General features: G+C 31.0%; 1 long non-coding RNA gene across 1 annotated transcript; it reads right to left on the reverse strand.

The window, feature by feature from the left end:
- Positions 1-1,627: 1,627 nt before the first annotated feature.
- Positions 1,628-3,083, reverse strand: LOC130668843 (uncharacterized). The gene is made up of 3 exons (XR_008990079.1): positions 2,888-3,083; positions 1,866-1,999; positions 1,628-1,795 (listed from the first exon to the last, which is right to left on the reverse strand). It is a non-coding gene; the product is annotated as an uncharacterized LOC130668843 (long non-coding RNA).
- Between the last annotated feature and the right edge of the window lie 3,385 nt (positions 3,084-6,468).

The following is a 6,468-nucleotide window of genomic DNA, read 5'->3' on the forward strand; positions in this document are numbered from 1 at the left end:
GAAGATTTTACTAAAATTTATTTAACAAATTTTGTTTAACTCCTAATTGATGTCAACTATAAATAATTTTTTTTCAAATCTATGTCTCGGCGAAATTGTAACTGCGTTGCCCTTTTTTCAATTAATGCTTATACTATTTTTTAATTAATTATCAAAATTTTAATGCAGTCATTACACTTGAAAGTCATTGAATATTTTAAAAAAGTGGGGGGGGGCTCTATTTGAGAATGGCCTTAATTGATAAGGTGAAGAAATCAAAACTAAAGAGAAACGCGAAAAACATATTTTACACTAAAAAATACTGCTTGCTTTTGACTCAATTGTACAAGTCTGAAATAAGGTGTATAAATATTTTTTTTTGACTTGGTTCAGCAAATCTAAAGTAAGACGAAAGACTGTCAAGCTCGAACTGAAGACGAATCGTTTTCAGTAATTTTTAGTCTAGTTTTGGTCGCCTATAGATCAAAAATATACTTTTTCCAACAATATTTTGCTTTCTTTTGTTTTTATCCAGACCAACGTGCTCGAAGTGAAGACGAATAAGATCGAACTCAGATGAAAAAAGCTCTGAAAGTTTAATTTAAGTCAAAAAAGTTGGGATCTTTAATAAAATCGTCGGCAAATCGATAACTTCAAAAGAAAATAAGGCGAAGCGAGCCTGAATCAAGTTTTATTTTTGGCCTGGGATAGCATTATTGCACTAGAAGAAAAAATTTTAACTCTTTAGGACTGGTTTTCTTGACTCAATAATTATTTTTAATCAATTATACATTTTGTAAAAGAAATTTATTCGAAAAGAAATATAATATTTACTTTCTTTGCTTGGATGTACAACCATATAGTTAATGTTGAATTTCAAAAATGCAATCACACAGAATACAAATCAACGATTTTTTAATTTTCGAAACTACCAAAATTTCAAAAAACAAAACCTAAGAACAATTTTCAAACAGATTATTTTTTTTAAACGGCTCATTATTATTAAATTTTACATTTTTTTCATTACTATTAATTGAGTCTCTTATGTTAAAATCTTGATTATTTTGAAAGAAAAAGTCATAATAATTAAAATCGATATTTAATGGAGTGAGTACTTGACTCGGAATGTATCATAGGGCCAAAAACATTATTCAATTTTCCGTTTAACCATGGCGAGTCTTGCGCTATATTTGCGTATAAAAGCATTCTATCGTAATGATTATTTATCAGTAATCCTGTTAATGCATATTCATTTTCATCAATTTTACAAATTAGTGGACTCCCAAGCAAGCTCTAGATAAATTGATAATTATAAATCATATTTTTCTTTGATCAACAATCATATAGATTATATATCAATGACAATTTTTTTACAAACCTTAGTTGCCAATGTCGAATTTTTCACGGTAGCAAATACACTTAGTTCATGTTGTATAAAAATATTCATCAAATTTTTATCTAAATCAAAAACAGAGTGAGCATCTAACCAACCATTAATAAATTCAAAATAAGGAATTACTTGTTCATCAAAATACGATAAATATAATTCTAAAATCGGAACAATGATCGAATTATTAGAATTCAAATATAGAAATTTGACTTATATAAAAACAAAATATTAAATACTTACGAGGATTTTGATCGTTTGTAATTGAAATACGTAAGCACTTGCGTTTGTTTATATTTTTATAAATATCATTTATTGTTGGTGAATTATTTATCGTAATAGGATTGATACTATTAATTGGTGATTTGAGGAACAAAATACTTATACCTCGTATAGTTATTTTGCCTGAAGATTGAACGCCATGCACAGCTGTATACAATTAATAATTTGTTTTGTATGACGAATTATCAAAAATAATTAAAATTCATGCAAAACTTACTACGAACAAAGGATCCTGCTTCGTAGGAAGTGCTATCATAATCTGAGATACTTTTTCGAAGATGATATAGAGATTTAGTCAATCCATCTGTACTTGAGGTTCCATAGAAAATCCCGATAGCGTATGATTCTGTACTGTGACATGAACGGGAAAAATTGATAATTATATACTTTTCTCTATAGAGAACATAGAAAAAGAAGGATAAGCTAAATCTGCTGTTCAAATGTATTTGAATAACTGTCTGAATTTGTTTTTTTACAGAAAGTACTTAGTACTATCCCAGAGAGTTGCCACTATTACATCGTTTTTTCCGTGAAGGTGGAAGGTTTTAGTACTCATGGCGAAAATATTGCTGACAATGGAGGTATAAAACAAGCATATTTAGCGTACAGAAATGGGGCTGATCATCATAACCAAGAACCAAAACTTTCTAAACTTCATTATACGCCAAGACAAATGTTTTGGATTAGTGCAGCGAACGAGTACTGCTCTAAACTCCGACCTGAATTCGCCGACACCAAATTCGCTATAGATTTCAACTGTGCATTAGAATCAAACATGCATCCAATAAGTGTTCTGTGTAGTAATATTTTTACCATGGGCATATATGATTCATTTTCCATGCAGCTATTAAAATTGCTTAATAGAAATTTTTTTTTTTATTTATAATTAGCTTTTAAAAAATTATTCTAAGACTTTAATAATAATGTCGTACAAAAATTTTTTTTCATTCCAGCAAACCTACTCAACTTCTTTTTACTCTGATTAATATTAAATTCCATCTCAAACGCGGAGTAATATATATTGATTAATATGATTGAGTTCATGCTTGCTTAAGATTTTTTCGTCATTAATGGTCATTAGTAAAGTAATATGTTTATTTTCATTTACAAGTAAAGCGACTGTTATCTGGTGTTTCAATCCCAAATAATCTTAATTAAGGTGAACTATCCATAATCAATTATCGTTAAAAAATAATTATAATCATTTTTCAATATCAGTTATTAATTAAAAATAATTACTTTTCAATACAAAGACGGGCGGTAAGAGCTGCATCAGGTTTGACTAATATTCCCTGACATTTGAAGACATATTGATACAGACTAGATGACTCATTAGTGTATTTTAGTTGAAAAACCGGTAAAATCCACTGCAGATTATCTTTTTTTAATAACTCTGATTCAATGGACTCATCATCAATCTCTTCAGCTGCAATTTTTCAAAAATAATTAGATTACTTACAAAAAAGAACATAAATTTTAAAAAATAGATTTGATAATTTTTTAAAATTAAAAAATAAAAATAACCATTTGTTTTTGAAACCGTCGAAACAATGTAACTGCATAATTGTAATAGTAACAAATAATTTATAAAATTTATCATTTTTATTCTTTTATGCTTCGAATGTATTTTAACGAACAGCTATCACACCAACTAAACATTTTATTAAAAACATTTATTTTTTATGTGCTCAAATAAAAATCATTGAAACTCAATTATAACGCATATCTGTTACAGAACGTTGACCTTTTTTTTGAAATAAAAATATTAATAAAACCGAAAAAAAAAATTTCCATAACCGAATTGTGGCACTGAAGGATGTCAATAATTCATTAAAGAAAGTCATTAATATTTATAAACATTATAGTTTTAAAATTATGTTCGGTTCAAAGGTCTGACGTTCTGTATATTGTTAATAACTATATATAATACGATGATAATAGCTGTAATACATGTATCTATACTTTATATGTGACGTCCTCACAGAGCATCATCGAGTAAGACCGATGGCTTTTCGGCAATCATCGGTAGTCTTCAAAAATACTTTGAGCTCCTATTATTATTATTGTCACTATATCATTAAGTATATATAGACACTAGTGATAGAACACACTCTAGCGTTCTTGATAAATGTATCGGTTCCTTCATACATTTTTTGATTGAGTTAGGTGGTTTTCGTGTGAAAAAATTTAATTCAATCATCAGCAGGGCTTGTTACGACAATTACCAACAAGAACTGCAAAAAAGTTGTTTTTTAAATAATGTAGTTTGGCTGTTTTCTTCTGGCACTGACGATATATGGCCATTTGTAGAAAAGCGCCATATATAATTTATATATGATCGATATATGTCTAATTTTTTTAAATATAGTGGAAACCTAAACATGCAAACCTTCTCAATAAGACAATTTATAGATAAATTGAGAAAAATATAGACAGCCCGAACTGGGAATCGAACCCAGACCAATTCGGTATCGCGCCGAGTGCTCTAACAGTTGAGCTATCCGGTACTATACTATATTCCGTTAGATTTGATCTATAACTTATTGAGCCACACCGTCCATCGTACGGTAATACACCAATTTTTTAAATATAGTAAAACCTAAACTTCCAAGTAACCTTCTCAATAAGACAAGTTATAGATCAATTCAGAAAAATATATGAGTCATGTGTAGAATATGTATGATCCATATCCTTGCTTAAAAAATCCGATGGATTCTTATAGTTGTATATATAAGGTCCTATATTTAACTATAACACTTCTCATAGAACTCATTCATTCTTATAAAATCTCTATAGGAATTTATGAGCTATTGGATTCTATGAGATTTTCTAAACCAGGATATGCTTCATATGTGGCCGATTTTTATACGTACTCCTTTGATGCTCCACATATGGGCATATGTGATTCTTTTTTCATGCAACTATTGGAATTGACTAAGTGACATTTTATTTCGACAGTTATTGGAAGTTTTTAAAAATACCTTTAGCTCCTTTTATTATTATTGTCATTAGATCATCAACTATATGTAGACACTAGTGATAAAACACACGCGTTCTATTCTTGTCGTGTTATCTATCGTGATTGAATTGGAGAGTGTAGCTTTTTTGTTACAATAATACTCGATAGCTGAATACTGTTTTATATATTTGATGTAATTAAGAAGAAAAATTTTGACAATTATTTTGTACATTAAATAATTTCAATTTAATACTTTACTTATTACTTTACAAAATGGTCAACATTTAAATTATCAGTGAGATAAAGTAACCGCGACGTAAAAGATATAAAAGTTGTTTCAATTGAGCAGACAGAACGTAGTAAAATTGTCGGCTAAGCTTTTACCCCTTTTTAACGAAGCGAGCGCGGGTGGATACACCTATACTATCTCTGTCTATACAATTCCTCATGTAGCGTACAGGGTGATGAAACCTTTTCGGGTCTGGTTGTCCGTAGGTAATCAGTTTAAAAGATATGGTAGTATCCACCATTATACCGTTGAGAGCTTTATCATAGTGTTAGCCGTCGCAAAAGTTAAAATCAGCCACTTTCTGTCTCTCTCTGTCTCTCACTCTTTTTCTCTCATTCTCTCGTAGCTCACAAAATGGCTGGCGTTAATCCCTTTTGGGGTTTCCGGCATGAAATGAGATTTCTACTGAGGAAAACGGATATTTTGTGAGTGTGACCATCATCATCGAATAACGCACTCTTATATATATATATATATATATATATATATATATATATATATATATATATATATATATTCTTCACTCATTTAGATGTATATTCTCTCATCCTATTATATCCATTTATTCTCTTTATTCTTTCTCTTCTTCGTTCTCATATACATATGAGAATTCACAGATACACAGCCAGACGAAAATGAGAGACGGAAAATTTTAGTGAGTGAGTTAGCAGCGAGTTGAAGCCAGAGTAGCCTGCTGACGAGTAACATACATACAAGGGGTAGTAGGAAGTAGGTAGTAGATTTAAGGCTAGAAGGAAACTCCTCCGCGTGGCCATTAGCCCACACACTCCCAAAGCCTTTCTGCAACACGATTCATACATTTTGCCTGGAAGGATGAAAATAAAATAAAAAAGACAGTTCAGAGTTCAGTTGCTCCACAAGAGCCACAGCCACACTCTAACCATCTCCATCTTTTGTATAATCTATAGCTCTTTTACATTTTTTTACTTTCGAACCCTTTCACGGTTTATGGCCGCGAAAAAGCTCGAAACATTTATTCATAAATTTTATTGTAGGGATTAGTATTGCTGCGCAGAATGGAACAAATTTAGGGGGATCTTGGGTGAGTAATTTCATTTTTGGCTTTTGAGCACCGGATACGAGTTGTTTTGACAATTTTCTTTCTGATTGGGCCAAATTTCGAGGGAGAGCTATGGTGCTTTGGTCTTCTTCTCTTAGGAATTAACGATTACTGCAACGCAGAGCGAAACGGAGTTTTATATAAGTGTAATGAATCAAGCAATCTCGCTTAGGCGATTGAAGAGCGGATGAATACCCGTGCAAGAAGAAGTAGAGTAGTTCGTGAAAAAAGAAAAGAATAGGATGAAGAGTAACGAAAAAATAAATAAATAAAAAAAAAGAAGAAACATCGCGGGGATGATCAGGGATCGTTGGATCTGCGAAGGATACAATACGGGGAACTAATTCCAAGCATTTATCTGTCTCCCGCAGCACTCGACGTCCCTCACCTCTCGCGGAAACGATACAGCGTGCTATGGGTACGGAGCATCAGCGAGATAGAAATAAGATAAAAATAATAAAATAAAACAGTATATAGCTTAAGAGAGAGCT

The sequence above is a fragment of the Microplitis mediator genome, chromosome 5, assembly GCF_029852145.1.
Source record: "Microplitis mediator isolate UGA2020A chromosome 5, iyMicMedi2.1, whole genome shotgun sequence".
In the NCBI taxonomy this organism is placed as follows: domain Eukaryota; kingdom Metazoa; phylum Arthropoda; class Insecta; order Hymenoptera; family Braconidae; genus Microplitis; species Microplitis mediator.